The 18,088-nt window shown below is 44.1% G+C and overlaps 1 long non-coding RNA gene across 4 annotated transcripts in view; it reads left to right on the top strand.

Moving 5' to 3' along the window:
• Nucleotides 1-18,088, top strand: part of LOC140906331 (uncharacterized) — a 105,603-nt gene that overhangs the window by 19,358 nt on the left and 68,157 nt on the right. For 3 of the 4 annotated variants that reach the window (XR_012157067.1, XR_012157069.1, XR_012157066.1), the window contains exon 4: nt 12,831-12,980. The exons of the other annotated variant lie outside the window; for it this stretch is intronic. This is a non-coding gene — a long non-coding RNA (uncharacterized lncRNA). The remainder of the gene's footprint in view (nt 1-12,830; nt 12,981-18,088) is intronic. 4 annotated transcript variants of the gene reach the window in all.

Here is an 18,088-nt window from a genome sequence, read left to right as displayed (position 1 = left end):
AATAATAGTCCTTAATCATGATGACTGTGTCAACAAGGCCAACAGACAAATCTCTGACACCAATTACTATAAAGAACTCAAAGAAAACCCCACACCATAATTCACACAGGAATTTAAAGATATCCTCAAATCTTTCTCCAAACAACTCCAAGAAAATCTCTACAACCTCATCCCTTATGTAGCTACATGTTTCCCAAGATACACAAACAAGGGAACCCAGGCAAACCCATCATATCCAGCCACAGCACTCTGACTGAAGGAAGATCAGCTCTCATAGAAACCATCCTTAAACTACTCACCACACACAGGGCCAGCTTTTTCTAAGACACTACCAACTTTCTCCAGAAAGTCCACAACATTAACAACCTCCCCCAGAACACCATCCTTGCCATCATGGATATCACTTCCCTATACACCAACATCTCTCACCTTGATGGCATCACTGTCTGCCTCAAATACATACAAGACAATGCACAACGCTTGGAAATTCACCCAAAACCATCACCAAACTCAACCAGTTCATTCTCACCCACAATACCTTCACATTTAACAACACTTTGAGCAAACCATAGGAACACGCATGGACACTAGGATGGCTTCCCAGCATGCCAGTCTCTTCACAGGCCACATCAAGGAAGAATTTCTGGAAAAATGCAGCATGAAACTAATGATATAACTGAGATACATCAACTAACTTTTCATTCTCTAGACAGAAGACCTAAATTACCTCACAGATTTCCACCACAGGATTCAACAATCACCACCCATCATCATACTCTCTCTGGAACACTCCCACACAAGCATCAACTTCCTGCACCCACAATTAGCTTAAACAATGGAACCCTACAAATGACAATACACAAGAAACCTGCCAATCATCACATTTACTTCCACAGATCCAGCAGCCACACCAGATACACCAAAAAAAAATCAATCCATTATCTACAGTCAGGCACTCAGATACCACAGAATTTGCTCTGACGAGAAAGTCCAGGATACACAGCTAAACACACTTAAAACCACTTTCACTAAATAAGGACACTCCACCAGAGAAGTAGATTGCATCATGGGATATTTAGGTGGCCCTTTCCAAAAGAGCTGCTTCAATACAGGAAAACAAAAACTGTCAACCGCACAACCCTAGTTGTCACCTACCACCCCACACTGGTTGTTCTCAGTCAGGGCATTTTCTGGACCTCACCTCCAATTAAGTCTATCAACCCTTCAATTTTAGGGCCTGCAGTCTGCTTCAGTTGCCTGGCTGTTTTCTTGGAGATAGCGTGGTGCAGGGCTATTACTCCTGTGCTAATCCAGGACTTTCAGCCTCCCTTTCCTTCTCTTTACTCCCTCATTTATAGCAGGCTTTGTTTCCTCTGTTGAGTGCAGCTGTGGGTGCCTGCCTCCATGATTGGCAGCTCTGGCAGCTGCATGGGGGTGGGGGGGTGATCAAGCTGCTTGCTTGTAAACAGGAGAGGATCTCCTCCTGCCTCTGTCTACGCTCGGTATGGGGTTTGTAGACCCCATCACACCAAGGCTGAATTTGTCCCAGTGATTGTGGTATGCCAGCTGATGCTCAGTATGGAGCAGACTCTGACAGTTCTGTAAACAAGAGTACTAGAACAATTCCATTGGGTGTGTTGGGATTTGCTTCTCACAAGACAGTATGCACTACAATTTCAACTGGATACAATATTCTTCACTTCCTGTCCTAAACTGTTGTGCAGAATGTCTGTGTGATATTAAATGTGGCTGTATTTGTGACAGACGAAGCGAGTCCTACATGTGTATAGCCACAGACTGTTTATCTCTGTGTGTATTTGCGGGAGGAGGCAAGGTTAGAGAGAGATGAGCTTTGCTATATTTACGGATGAGAAGCATTATATAATTGTAGAATATCATTTTTGTTAAATGCTTCTCCTATTTATTTCTTTTAATTTATATTTTTGTTTTTCTTTGGCTCACCATAATGACATCTGTGCTTCTTGACTAATGGATTCTATCATCATAAGCAAGAATTATATCCTAATTAGTTATTCTATAAATAAATGCCTCACTTTTTCTGCAGAAGATTATACAATCAATTTTTCCTTCCAGTATTTTGCATTTCCCCACGTCTATAGGACATTGTGTTCTAATACTCCCAAGGTAAATTCTCAGAATCAGAATCCCAGATGTTTTCAAGTTTTTACATTCTGAGTAGAGCTGCAAAAATACTGCAAAAACAATTTCTGTGAATATTTGTCTGCACTTCTAAAAGAATTCACTTCAGCGGTGCTGGGGTCCCTTTTGCATTCACTTCTCACTCACATACTAGCAAAACATGTTTATTGACAGGAATATTGGCCAAAGTGCAACCCGCCATTGTAGCTGACACCTGGGATTGAGGTGGGGATTGCTAAATCTGAAAGCATGAAACTCTACAGCTTGAGTTGGAGCCAGGCTCTTTACTAGGTGCATATACTCTGCAGATCAGGTGTAGGTAGTACACAGTAACCAAGGGTTGTAAAAGCACCAACATTTAACTGGATATTACACAAAGCAGATTTCGAATTTGTATTCTTTCAGCAGAAACTTCATTCTGAGAGTTCTTGTAAACAAACATGGACTAGAAAAGAGCTATGTAACTTAAGTGTCCAGTTAAACCACGCAAATGCATGAAAGGAACTTTTCACAAATGAGCACCAGATAGATAAAGAAGAATTAGCTGAAAACATTGTTCAGCTCCTAACTTCAAAAGACAAATTTGAGAAAAATCACTATCTGTTCACGGACAATTTAAACAGAAAAAGAGGTGTCACTCTTCAGATAAATTATTCATTATGAATTATTCACCCAGCTCTGACTGACTGCTCCAGTCCATCACTATTACCTTACCTGATCTCTTCATGCTGCTAGGAGGAAAGAAGTCCAGCATATTAACAAGGCTTGCTAATCACCTGTCAGGATTCCCTCCCCACTCTGAGCTCTAGGGTACAGATGTGGGGACCCTCATGAAAGACCCCCTTAGCTTATTTCTACCAGCTTAGGTTAAAAACTTCCCCAAGGCACAAATCCTTCCTTGTCCTTGGATGGGTACTGCTGCCACCACCAAGTGAGTTAGACAAAGATTCAGGAGAAGGAGCACTTGGAGTTCCTGTTCCCTAAAGTATCCCCCTAAGCTCCTTCACCCCCTTTCCTGGGGAGGCTTGAGAATAATATACCAACCAAATAGGTAAACCAGATTCTTAAAAAACAGAACTTTATTATAAAGAAAAAAAACAGAACTTTATTATAAAGAAAAAAAAGTAAAAGAAGCACCTCTGTAAAATCAGGATGGAAGGTAACTTCACAGGGTAATCAGATTCAAAACACCTAGGATTCCCCTCTAGGCAAAACTTTAAAGTTACAAAAAAACCCAGGGATAAACCTCCCACTTAGCACAGGGAGAATTCACAAGCTAAAACAAAAGATAATCTAACACATTCCTTGCTATTACTTACTATTTCTGTAATATTAGATATATCCTTTCAGTAGGAGCTGGATTACTTGCTTGGTCTCTTCTTTTGTCTCTCGAGAGAGCAACAAAAGCCCAAAACAAAAACCTTCCCCCACAGATTTGAAAGTATCTTATCCCCTTATTGGTCCTTTTGGTCAGGTGCCAACCAGGTTATCTGAGCTTCTTAACCCTTTACAGGTAAAGGAGGGATTTTATGCTACTCTTAGCTATATGTTTATGACATCACCTAATGAACTCTATGATCAAACCGCAAAAGGCAACCTTCAGAAACATGCACTTTGACTTAATTATCATGTAATCTTAGGGCATGTTTACAAAACAGAGCCACACTGATTTAATTTAAGGTGTGATTTTTTTTACACCAATTTACTGAAACTGGGTGCAGAAGGCTATGTAGACACTTCTATTTGGGTTTAAAAAACATGTTTATTTCTGTTTATCCTAAATCAGTTAGGAAGAGACTTACATTAACTGAACTAAACCACTCTTAAACCCAAATAAGAGGGTTTAACTAAGCCAGTGCAAGTTGTGTGTAGACAGGGCCTCTTTTTTCACATGCAGTATCAGAGTTCTAACTCGCTGTGTGAAGGCCATGGCAACATGAAGACCTTCATGTCATAAAAACCTCCATCCGCACCCTCCCCAACACACTGCTATATTAATCTTGCTTTAAAAAATCTGAAATTGTAGGTTGGGAAATATAGGGGACCACTACTTTGATCTCAGCAAGGTCCAATAAGAAATTGTAGTTCCATAATAGTTCCCCAGTAAGGACCCAATGCAACCAAAACTTAAAGTTGTGCCTTCGATTCCAATTACCCAAGTGCTTCAAAATAGGCACATGCTTAAGGGCACTGTTGAGCAAATGGATTTACTCACAGGTGCCTACCATCTACAAATTAGACCTCTGAAAGGTGTCTCAAAAACTGAGGCATTCAAAGTCATTAGACATTTTGGAAAATCTTGGATCATGTTTTCACAATGCCACATAGTTTTCTGATGGGTGGTATTTGCTTTGGGAGTTTTGGGGTTAACCGTAGTCAGAATTAGAATATTAAATGCCTTTAGAAACATGCAGTGTTGTGGAACAATAAACCACGCCGACCTCATCCTATTGAACCGCATCCCCATCCAGCATGGCATCATCAGTCTCCTCTCTGAATCGCTTCATTGGCTTCCTCATCCCGTCCACATTCAAAATTCTCTTTCTCAGACGGAGACCTGTACAACTCCTCGTCTATTCTCATGCTCCTTCCTACTATATTACTGTTATTGGTATTACAGTAACAACTCATAGCCCCAGTCAAGACCAGAGTCCCATTGTGCTAGGCAGGGCCACAAAGTGATTTTGTGGGGCCTGGGAGAAAATCAGAAATGGAGTCTTCCTATCCTTCCAAAAAGTTACCGCTGAGGCAAGGAGAGCTGGGGGGAGGGTTGGAGAGGAAACCTGCCTGGCACAGCGGTGGCTCCTGTCCCACAGAGCTGGGCCTGGCTCCCCACTCCAGGCATTGTGACCTGGCCATAGTGTCACAGCGTTGCTCAGGTTTGGCCCTGCCACATCTCCAACATGACAGAGGGGCAGCTGGGCCAAACCTGAATGGCATGGCAAGCTGGTGCACTAGGTCAACAATGTCACTCCCTCAAATGTGACCTGGCCTCCCCTCCATCATGACTGAGGGGTGATCAGACCAAACCTGAGCAGTGCTGCAACTCAGATTACAGTGACTCACTCAGTTTTGGCCCGCTCACCCTCCCCTCCATCATGACAGAAGGTCACCGGTCAAACCTGAGTGGTGCTGTGACCCTGTACACCAGGCTGAAATGCTACTAGGTGTGGGGGCCTTCTCAAATGGGGGCCCCATGGCAAACTACCCCCCTATCACCAATAGCCCAGGTGCTAATTACTGTACATAGTACACACTACAGGACACCTAGTAAGAGACGGTCCCTGCATCCCCACCAAAAATCTTGATTATTAACGCCTTAAAGGCAAAAAGTGGGAGAAAGGAGAATCATTATCCCCATTTTTCACATGGGGAATGGACATACAAAGAGACTAAATGATTTGCCCAAGGTCATGCAGGAGGTCTGTGGCAGAGCTGAGAACTGAACGCCTGAGTCTCAATCCAGAGCCATAACCACAAGAGAGCTCTATCCCCCTTTTCCCTGGCTTCTTTTGCTTCACTGAGCCCTTTTATAAATTCATAGATTCCAACGCCAGAAGAGACCATTGGGAACACCCAGTCTGACATTCTGTGGAGCATAAAACTTCCCCAAAATAATTTCTAGACTTTTAGGAAAACATCCAGCCTTGATTTAAAAATTGCCAGTAATGGAAAACTCTTGGTAAATTGTGTTTTACAAGCATTCCAACACTCCCACATCAGTAATGTTTCACTAAAATAACTCACCCTCACTTAAGGTATACTTGTGATACAGAGGAAGGAATAAGCCACACTTACTAAATCTACATGTGCTGCTGTTAATATCACGGATATAAAAGGACCTGGAGCCATTAGAAAGAAGCTCATTTTACCCCCTACAGTGGATGGGCTAATTACACTCACAGTTAAATTTACTCCTTATTTTCAGCCTGAATCTGTCTATTTCAATTTCAGCCATTGGATTGTGTTCTACTGTAGAGCCCATTATCAAACAGTTGTTCCCCATGTAGGTATTTTTGAATCCTCTCCCACCATTATTTTTAGGAATTTTTCCATGCTGTCCTTTATGCTTGGAAATCCCACCTAATACAAAAGGCCATTTCCTCAACTCCTTCTTGCCAATCATACCAAGCAAAACATGCATGTCAGTGGCCGATGAGCGTGCTCTGCACATCCCAGGAGGCACTCAGCACCTTTCAGCACCAGGTCCAATGACAAAACTATGCTCTGGGTCATCCACTGAAATTTGTGTCTAAGTTTCTGCATCTTGGCAGAAGATTAGACTAGGTGACCCTTGCTGTCTCTACGGCTCCAAGACACATTCTGAGTGCTTTAATAAATAATAATTGAACCAGCATCACATGATGTATCAGACGGCATATGTGATGTTTCTGCCACAAACACCTCATCACTGAAACATTTAAACAATTATCTGCCAATCAGAATGGGAGATAAACACATACACTCTTTTTTGGATGCCACTTCTGGTTTCCATAGTAACCATTTTAAACCTCATCATCTCTCAATTAAAACCTCTTATAATTTCTCTATCCTTATGGGATTATTTCTGGTTCCCATGGTAATCACTGAAACCTCATGATCTCTCAGCCAGAGCCCCTCAATCAGGGGTTCCAGCCAGTAGCGATGTCCTGCTGCTGGAACAGTCAAAAGCCCAATTCTGCTCCCGTTGAAGTCAATAACAAAACTCCCATGTAATTCATGATGCAGTGCCACATAAGAGAATGCCTCACACATCTTTGTCTTCCTCAATTGTCCTCTGCTCCTGATTCCATCTATCTGAGACTCATTCCAACACTGCATACCATTCAGAACTCTCGGGCATCTTTTTCTTTTTAAATCAACCTGCCACAGAAATTATTCCTCCCTCACCCTACAAATGTGGACATTCCCCCTCAAAATTATATTGGTCCAAGCCCTGAATTGGCAGGATATAGTCTTGGATGTGAAAACACCACCCATAAATTATGGATTTTATGAATAATGTTATGTATTGGTGATTATACAGGCTTAGCTTCTGTTTGCTACACAAGAAGTCCATTTCCATGAGTCGCCTTCTTGTTAAAATGTGTTGCGTTTCCAATTAATGGCTAGTTCACATAGAGAATTATAGTTTACTAATGTTACCAGCCAATGGGGCTATGCCATGAGTTCAAACAGAGGAGGTCTGCACTGCAGTGGTGAAGATCTTTGGCTTTAAAGCTTGCTAATGAGCCATGCAGAGAGGGTGCTACATATGCTTCACATAAAGATCAGTTTTCAGGTTGAGAAATTAGATTCCAAACCACTGGCCTACCAGAAAGCTTCTTCTTTCTGAGGTTGGCTAAAATAAGAGATTCCTCCTCTCAAAAGAGAGGTCAGGTTATTATTTTATTAAACATTACTCATAGACTCAAACCTTTTTTACTTTGGTCTTTGACTTAAGTCGGGACAGGCTGAAGAGTTTCCCATCTGATCTTGTGTGGAGATACACTCCATCTTTCATGTCCTTAAACACAAGAGTTCAAGAGTACCGGGAAGAAGATTCCAAAGAGTGTAGGGGCAAGAACGCATCCTTGCTTCACTCCGCTTTTCATCTCAGAGCTGTCCAAAGTGGATAGTTGCTTTCATGTTGTTGTGGAATGAACGTATAAGACTTACCAGGGTTGTTGGGCATCCTATATTTTGTAGTATTAAAAATAGACCTTCTCTGCTGACTGTGTCAAATGCTTTGGTTAGGTCCACAAAGGTGATGTACAGTGGTCGGTTTTGCTCTTCACACTTTTCTTGGAGTTGTTGCAGAGAAAATATCATGTCTATAGTTGATCTTCCAGCCCTGAATCCGCACTGTGATTCAGGGTACACATGATTAGCCAGCTGTTTTAGGCACACTAAGATGACTTTTGCGAAAGCTTTTCCTGCTACACTTAGTAGCGAGATACCCCTGTAGTTGTTGCAGTTGCCCTTTTTGCCTTTATTTTTATACAAAGTGATGATGTTTGCATCACGCATCTCTTGTGGTACCTCACCCTCTTTCCAGCATTTGAGTAACAGCTGCTGAAGATATGGTAATAGGCTGTCTTTCCCGCCCTTGAGGATTTCCACTGGGATGCCATCTTTTCCAGGAGTCCTGCCACTTGATAGCAAATCAATGGTCTTGCTTAGCTCTTCTACAGTGGGCTCCACATCTTGCTCTGGCATGACCTGTGGAGTTGGTATTTGGTCCAGTGATTCAATGGTGATGTTTCTTTCTTGTGCATATAGCTCTGAATAGTATTCAGCCCAAAGAAACAACTGCTTGTTTTTATCTGAAATGATTCCACTGCTGTGCAATTTGAGAGGGGCAACCTTGTTGACAGTGGGACCTAGAGCTTCCTTCAGGCCGTCATACATGACTTTGAGGTTTCCTGTGTCTGAGGCTGTCTGTATCTCTTCACAAAGCTTGCTCCAGTAATGATTTGCACAGCGTCTGCTTGCTTGCTGCACCTCAGTTAGTGCTAATCAGGGAACTTCTATTTGCTGATGATGCTGCCCTCGTAGCTCACAGTGAAGATCTACTACAAGAACTCATGGACTGCCTTTCAAGTGCCTGTCCAGCATTTGCTCACACCATCAGCATCAAGAAAACTGTTCTATTGGGACAGGTGGTTCCACAAGATCCTTCAATTACCTTAAATGCAAACCAGTAGAAGTAGTCCAAAAGTTCAGCTATTTAGGTTCTACAGTGACCACCAACCTCTCACTGGATGAAGAACTAAATGTTCACTTTGGAAAGGCTGCCACCACCTTTAGCAGACTCACTAAAAGAGCATGGAACAACTCAAAGCTTACCATCAAGGCCAAATGCTAGTGTACCAAGCTTGCGTCCTCAGCACTCTCATGTACGGTGGGGAAACATGGGCAACTTATGCTTATCAGGAGAAAAGGTTAAACAGTTTCCACTTACACTGTTTACGCTGCATACTCAACACCAAATGGCAAGATAAAGTCACCAATGCAGAGGTTCTTCAAAGGGCAAATTTACCAAGTGTAACAGCCCTGCTCAAGCAAAGACGACTGTGCTGGCTGGGCCCTCTGAGTAGGTTGGAAGACAACACATACCCAAGGACATGCTATGCAGGGAGCTATCAGAGGGAACAAGAACAGGATGTCCCAAGCTTCACTATAAAGACACATGCTAGCTTCGCTATAAAGACACATGATATGAAGGAATTTGGAATTGCTCCTGACCAATGGGAAGTCTTGGCAAGTGATTGTAACAAGTGGCACCATCATCTCCATCAGGGTATCAAAGTCCATGACAGGAGCTGGCTCCTACAGCTTGAAGAGAAAAGAGCCTGTAGGAAGCAAACAGCTCCCAGTCAAGATACATACATTTGCAACAACTGCCAAAGATCTTACAAATCTTGGATTGGAGTATTCAGTCACATGAGACATTGCAAACCAGCTACATCATAGGCTGCAATTCCCACCGTCTCTCACAGATGAAATGATGCCAACATAGACTCAAAGACTTTAAGGTCAGAAGGGACCATCATGATCATCTAGTCTGACCAGCTGTTATGAACCCCTAACCTCTACAATACAGCTGGTGGGTTTAAGGAACTGTTTAATATTACTACTACTAAGCAGAGTATCATTTTATTGTGTAGCTTTATAGAAGTTTGAAACGATAAAGAGCTAAAGTTATTTTAAAAATTCCAAACAGAGCCCGGTGGTGTAACAATGTCAGAACTTGAAGTGAAGTTCTGTTGCTAAGGCCAAGTCTACACTACCACGTACATTGACAAAACTTATGTCGCTCAGGGGTGTTAAAAATACACCCCCGAGCAACATATATTTCACCAACATATGTTGTAGTGAGAACATGCTCTGTCTGCATCTCCCTCCAACATAGCTACCCCCACTCATTGGGGGTGGTTTAATTATGTCGATGGGAAAACACTCTTACAGCGATTCAGCTGCGTCCATACAGCTGTGCCACTGTAAGCTCTCTAGGGTAGACTTAGCTAAAGTATTTATAACCACAAGGTATCAAGAAAGTCTCTGAGTTTTTTAAATACCAAACGGGTTAGGAAGTAATTGAATATTTGATAATCATTAACTGAATACTAGGATCTATGGTATATCAAAAGAACTGAATATTTGGGGTGTATGTTATATCAAAGACTGAGGGAAACATTTAATTTATATTTTGAAACCCCACGGTGAAATAAAAATCTTCAAGGGAAATCCAATCAAAGTATCAAAAGGAAAAGAACAACCACAGAGGCTTGTTAGCAGCTTGATTAGACAAGAGATCCCAGCTTAAAAGTGAAATAAGGGCAATCAACAATACTAAACAGGTGCTCATGCACCAAAGAGGAAAAAATTTAAGTGTGCCAGCTGAGTGCAGCAAACACCACAAAATTACACACTTTACAAAAACGGTACACCTCCTGAAGAGCCCAAACATTAGAATGTCTGCAAATGAAGCAGTAAGCCATCTATCTCGGGAACCTATATAGCTACAGTTGCCACCCTTCTGAGTTTTACCTGGACAGTCCAGTTTTTGGCTTCTGTGTCCGGGTGTCATTTAGGGTTGCCAGGTGCTCAGTTTTTGATCAGAAGGTCCAGTCAAAACGGGAACTTGGCAGTGTCTGGTCAGATGTACTGACCAGACACCAAAAGTCCGGTTATCGCAGGGTGCGGGGAGGCGCCAGGTCACTAACCAGTGCCAGCCACTGCTCAGCCGGGGCTGCCTCCTACCCGTAGACATGCTCCTTGTCAGGCTGCAGCAGCTCCCATCCCAGCCCCAGAGCATAGGAAGGTGGGGTGGGAGGAGGGAGATGGAGATGTTCCAGCAAGCAACAGGGCATGTGTGGGGTGCGGAGTGAGAGATGGGGGTGGGGCTTTGAGGGAAGAGGCAGGGAAGGGGTGGGGCCTCAAGGGTCCAGTTACCAGCAATTAGAAACGTGACAACCCTATATATGGCTCCCATCTGAACACCTCAAAGTTTTACTATATTTATAATCACAACACCCCTGTGATGTAGAGAAGGGGTATTATCCCCATTTTACAGATGGGTAACAAAGACACAAGTGACTTTCACCAGGTTAAAAAAGTCTTTAGCAGAAGAGAGACTTGAACCCTTCTCTTTCAAGTCCCTAGTTACTGCCCTGACCACTACACCACTCTTGTGCTCACCTCAGCCTACTGCCATATAACCCTTCGTCCCTCAGCCTCACCCCACTTTAACTTTACCCCCTGAAAAATACTTCTCAACCTGATGGGAAAAAGAGGGGGGAAGAAAAAGACAATTTTTCAGATCACATCTCAAACTCCAGTTGAATGTTTGTTTCTTAAATTGCCTGTGCTTAGCAATGTTTGCATTTTAAATGGTCCCCAGCTAGACTTTGAAATAAGAACTGATTGAGGTGAATGAGGTGGTAGAATTTACACCTCATTGACATAAATGGGCTATTAGGGAATAGAATTTACCCTTTTCCTTGATGCTGTTTAGCCAGAGGTAAACTTCAGGAAGGCTGAGTTAACAGGACAATCACACATTGACTTAATTACTTTGGGAGTTTTGCTCTGAGCCCACTTTTGGGAACTTTCTACAAGGGCAATTCCTACTCAATTTGCTCTCCATGTGTAGAAACACTGAAGTCAATGGGACTCATGCAGCACTGTAAACCTTATATACACTGGGAGTTTAGTCACCATAGCTGCACTGATGCAAATACCCAGTGTAGACACAGTTTACACCAGTATTGTGTGGTTTGGATCAATGCAGCTTACTCCAGTTTGAAAAGTGAGCTGCACTGGCACAAATCACATTTACATTAGGGGTTTGTTCCAGTTTAGCTGCACCTGTGGTTAAAATACCCGTGTATTTGTAGACAAGGCCTGAGTTTTAATTCCAGTTTCCAGGACTCTTTTTCTTATCAAAAGTGGGACAGATTCTGATCTTTGTTACCCAGGTCACTTGACTGACATCTGTGTCAGTGAGGTCAGAATCTAGCTCAACTTTTCCTGCTTTTCGTAGTGCTTAGCAAAAATGTTCACAGTTTAGCTAGATCTGCCTTATAAACCACCTTGACAATTCTCATAATTCAACATAATAGGGCTCTTTACAGAAAGAATTCAGTTACAAGTGATGCAAGGGGATGGATTTGATAACCTAAGAGGGCCTAATATCTATGAAAAATTCAAATTCTTGACCCCTTTTTTATTCGTCTGCAATTCCGTTCATTCAGGAGGAGTTATACCCTGAGCTTCTAGGAGATTTCTCTCCGGTAACTCCCCAGATCTCTTTGCTAGTCAGTATGCTGCAGCATTTTCCTAGTTAGCATATTCCTTCTTTATATTCTTTGCTTCAAAACTCATTATTCTACATTTATCTGCACTGAACTGATTTTGTCATCTTTTTTGCCCAATTACTTAAACTATCTAAGACCTTTTGTGTCTAACTGCATTGTTCTTCATTATTTACCTTTCCTCCCAATATACTGTCACCTGGAACTCTTGATTTCAATACCATCCAAGTCATGTCTATAAATAACAAAACACTTAAATATACCAAGGCATTATACTTGTCTTGAAATGCCTCGCCAGTTTAGACATGAAAAATAAACACCATTTCTGTATGTTTTACACACCTTCATATGATGCCTTAATTTCTCTTTCAGGTACCGTCATCGCTGGCACATATTGAAGTTGCCGGTGCAAATGTGAATTTATGAGCTGACTGTCTTAGCTGCACGGATGAAGGGAATGTTTATCCTTCTAACTGGACCCACTAGGAACAGGTTGAAAACTAACCTTACGCTTATGTTGATGTGAGTGACTCTTCTTGTGAGCTAGGTCCTCCTTTTCCATTCTGTGGCTGCTTTCTGTTCCACAATATACAGACCCAAAGCCCTGCTGATCAGTTCAGTAATCTATTCCACAAGTCCGTTTTTATTTACAGAAAAACCCTTCTGCCATGTGTGGTCGGCAGCAACAAGGCCTGGGTTCAAATGTCTACAGGTTCCTCTTAAAATTAACAAACACCATCAGTTTGAGACTCTACTCAGGAACTTGGGAAAAACCTGACCAGGCAATACTTTACCACTCGCAAGCACAGAGCCTGTGTATAACACAAGGAAAACTCTAGTAGGTGATAAAGGAACACGGCATTGTCTTAGGGCAAACACAGCAACAATAAATCCACAGTATAGCCATCGGAATAATAAGTAAAACGGTTACCCGCACAGTAAACGTCAGCAGTAGTCCTTTACTTCAGCCCCCCATGTGAATATATGATCAGCAAACATCCCTTTGAGATATCACGTCCCCCCACCCCACTCCACTCACAGTTTGGTGTCAGTGAGTAGCATAGTCCCAGAGACTGGAGTGCTCTCGTGCAGGTCTGTCTCCAGCCACGAGGGGAAATGCTGAGGCTCCACCATCCGCCCAAGGAACTTCAGCCATATTGGTGGTGTGTAGGGGAGCCCTCACCAGCATTCACTCAGCTCCGTTGCTGCTATCTGCAGCTTCAACAAAGAATCAGCTCCCTGCAAAGCTGCCTCTGCCCCTCATCTCTGTGCTGCGTCTTCACAAAGCCTCCAGTGGAAGGGGAATCAGTGGCATTTAGGACCCTTGAGCTGGCAAGAAGTGCATCCTTGATAGCTGCAAAGTAGACCCCCCCCCCTCACGTCAGCCTCACTACGCCACCAATTCTGAGTTTCTGTACAGTTCTGATGACTCCCCAAAGAGTCACTTGGAGGAATTCTGGGTAGAAAGCTTATGCAAATGAACTCTTTCTGTAGCAGCACTCTCCCCTGCTGACCGATAGATGGTAACAGAGAGCTCCTTCCCCTATGGAGGATCTGTGTATTCTTTCCCCTGTTCATCAACACATGGTAGTGAGCTCCCTACCCTCTAGAGCAGAGTTTCCTAACCCCTGCAGGTCCCGACCTAAAAAAGGGTCACCAGAATGTGTCAAAGAGTTGTGGGGCTGGCTGGGCTTGGCTCCCTGCCCTGGACATTGCAACCTTGTGCACAAGGTCACAGTGTCACTCAGGTACGACCCAACTGCACCTCTCTCGTGACGACGGTGGGCCAGCCAGGCCAAATTTGAGTAAGGGCTATTGTGACTCCATGTGCCAGCTTGCAATGCCATTCTCCCAAATTTGGCAGGGCCAGATCCCCATCAGGGGAGCCAGGCCAAACCTGAGTGGTGCTGCAACCCCGGAGGTCGCAATGCCTGGAGCAGGGATCCATGCCCAGACAGCCCTGTGGAAGAGGAGCTGGGAGAGAGCATTCGAGGTCTGCTTGCATTGGATGCAGCAGGTCAGTCTGGGGTATAGTAGGGCAGGCAGGGATTCTGGGGTCCTGGATGCTCCCCTGAATCTGCCCCTTCTTCTCACAGGTGTGGGGAAAAGCAGCCTCCTGGTTTGGTTTGCAGGTAACATGTTCTCCAGTAGGTAGCAGCCACGCAATATACTCCCTATCCTGCAGACAGATGACATCTCGTCTTCCATACCCCCCGTCTTGCTGTCCACTCTCCCCAAAATAGCCCCCCCGCCAATGTATACCTCCCCAACTGCCAGGAAACTCCCCTTCTGTCAGACCACCCATCCTGGCACCCAACCCCCGCCTCCCCCCCAGATCTTCCCTCACTGAATCCTTAGCCTATTTTGTCCCTCAACTCCTTCCCTCAGCCTCCCCACTTTACCCCCAGGACCTCAAATACCTGCCACCTCTTTACCCTCTGCCACCATGGGCTGTGTGAGGAGGATGTGTATTTTTGGGGAGCTATCTGCTTGCTGCCCCTTCCAGAAACCCTTCTGCCCCATATTCTTCCCCAGTCCCTCACTATACCCCCACATGCCTTTGCCCCCCTAACTCCCTCCTCACTAAACCCCAGGCATCCTGATCTCCTTACTTTGCCTCCAAATCCCACCATCAATACCTCCTACCCTCTGCCCCCCATGAACCTTGTCTGGGAACTGTATGTTATTTGTGGGGTGCCCTGGCTCACCACCTCTCCCCCCAGTTGTTGGGACAGGGGGGTTTTCCAGCTGTTCACATCTGTCTGGAGCATCTGAAATCCTAGCACCTACTCTCCCCTGATAGAGCATGATGGGGCAGAGGGATATTGGCTCTAGGGGCATCTCTCAAAGTTTAGAAATGGGTCCTGAGCCCAAAGAGGTTGGAAACCAATGTTCTAGAGCCACAGGCTTTACACCTAGATTCCAGAAAAGGAAAGAATATACCTTAGTTAATCTGTAATTTTTCTTCTTCAAAACATTTTAAAGGCGATTTCGGAAGGGAACCAGACTTACAGTTGTAGAGGTTAGAAATGGAAAAGGCCTATTAGGCCACCTAAACCCAATCTCCTGCAACTCAGGATTGATCAGTATAGTATATTTTCTAGTGCCTTTTCTGGTGTAGTTTTCAGTGTCGGGGCTTTCACCTCTTCCCCTGCAATCTTCCGAGTGTTGTACAGAAAGAGATCATCACCTCTCTCCATCTGTCATAATGGCCTAGGAGATCATACGATAGACATCTTCCCAGATAGACCATTTTTCCGCAGCAGAGATCCTGTACTGCACAGGATGTTACTCAACCGTACCCCCTTTACCATCACATGGTTTTGTCTCTATCTTCAGATATGTTCAGATGGAAATTACAGATGGAAAAGAATCACCAAGACACATACATGCTGAAACAATGTCACCACAGGATCTTACCACTGTAGCCCTTGCCCTTCCTTAGACACAAAAAATCCTACATCTTGGCAGGGAGTTAAACTAGATGACCCTTGCGGTCCCTTGTAACACTATGGTTCTTTGATTCCCTCTATTTACTACTCTCACTTACTGGATCACATTCAAATTGGGTTCCAAGGCCTTCCAGGGTAGGGCCTAGATATCATATCTATTTATTCTCTCTCTCTCTCTCTCTCTAACCTAATTGTGTGCTGTTTAAATAGCAAGTAAATAATCATCATGAATACCTGTGAAGGCTGAGGGCAAACAACACCTTCAGTAGAGAACAGTAGATGCTGGAGACACGTTCTTCACTTGGGGTGATCAATAAGTTGGAATCTTTCACTATTTGCTGCAATCCACTTCAGTCTCGACTCCTCCTTGTGCTTCTGAGTCTCTGGTGCTGCTGGGGAAGTGCACCTAGAATGTGGAGGGATCCACAAGGAAGCATGGACCCTGCCCATTCCTTGTGGGACATCATGCTCAGCATAAATTCCACCAAGCCATGTTAATAAGCGATAAGGAGAAGCAGCATTATAATGACTACATTACTGAAAGCTATTGGTGAAATCTGTTTAGTCTTCTTGAAATGTGATGTCTGGTACTAGCAAGTAGCAGAAGTATTGAGCCACACACTTTGGAGGAAGCCTATTAGTGGGCTTAAGTTCCTTCTTCCATATTTTGTCAGGGCCAGGTTGTGTATAGGATCACAAGGGCGGGAAGTACAAGGAGCCTCACGGCACCTTGTATTTCCATTCAACGGACAGGCACGAGTGCAGAACCTTCTTCCCAACACTCCCCCTGGGTGCTAGCCAGCCCAAAAGGGATGGGGAGTACTGGAAAGAAAGTGAGAACAAGGCCCTCTCTTCCCTCCCTCTTACCCTACACACACCAACCACAAAGCTGGAAGAGCCTGCAGGGGGAGAGTACTATAGCCTATTAAAGGTTGTAGCAGCAAGCATGCTCTCCATGAACACCAGGGATTGTCACATAGGTGTTGCAATGATTTCAACTCAGCAGCTCTACAGCCCAGAAATTTCTGGATGAGCAGGTCTCAGCAGCAGCCCCCAGGACACTTCTTGGCAGTCTGAGCTGATGACCTTGGAAAGCTGTTCCCACCTGCCACCGCCAGAGATTGCCGTTTCCAGTCTCACTCTAGGCTGTAGTCGTGGGCATATGCAGACAGACACTATGGTCATAGCAACACTAGAATCTGGGACCTTCAGCACTACAAATGCAGGCAAGAGGAGACTGAGGGAATGACAAGCAGCACCCTGGGGAGAGTAAAGGGCACATGACAGGAGACTAGGGCTGTTGCTGACCAAGTCTCTTGCTCCCACACACCCCAAGGATTTTTCAGACTCCTGTACTCATCTGCAGGAAACTCCCTGCCTGATTGGCCGCCTTTCACCATTCCCCTAACTCCTGAGAAGGGTGACCAATCAGAGCTGCTCCATGCACTGCGGGAGCAGGCAGAGTTTCCAATCCCACCTCTACGGTGATGGGCCGGGAGTGCTTCTCTGTGCCACTGCCCATATCTTCCATTGCTGTAAAGACAACAGGGGCAGCTCTGGCTCCCTGCTGGGAGGAGGGGAGAACATCCTCCCTGTGCTGCCCCCTCCCCTTAGGCTTATAAATTTGAGAGGGTAGTGTTAGAGAGCTTATTCCTTCACTCTCCCACTTCCCTGGTCCTTCTCGCATGAACAGAGAGCAACAATACCCGAAGTCCGAAGGTGCAAACAATTCGATGTTTATTGGGGTGAACTTCCAGCAAGCTTAAATACAAGTTCCTTTTTTCTTATTTTCGAATCCCAACTTACTTCCTGTTTGCCCCTAATTTATATAGTAATATTCTTAGCTATACCTTAACCAATCATTCTACTGAAATTTAACTAACCAATCCTAACATATTGTAACATGATTAGCTAACCAATTATATCCCACCACCTTAATTAGTTTACACCCAGCAAAATTAATTATACAGCAGACAGGAACAATCACAGAACCAGACAGAGACCATGCCAATAAAAAATAGCAAAGTGGGAACTATAATGACAAAACAATACAGAAGTGAGGATTTCACATCCCAGCTATTGATAAGTGAGTTCTTGCCAGACAGGATGCTATCAAACTAAGTTTCCTTTTACATTTTCTAGGCACTTCCCTTTCTCTGGAGGTGATAGGAATACAAT

The sequence above is a fragment of the Lepidochelys kempii genome, chromosome 2 (assembly GCF_965140265.1).
Source record: "Lepidochelys kempii isolate rLepKem1 chromosome 2, rLepKem1.hap2, whole genome shotgun sequence".
Taxonomy (NCBI): Eukaryota; Metazoa; Chordata; order Testudines; family Cheloniidae; genus Lepidochelys; species Lepidochelys kempii.
This window is presented reverse-complemented; position numbering and strand designations above follow the sequence as displayed.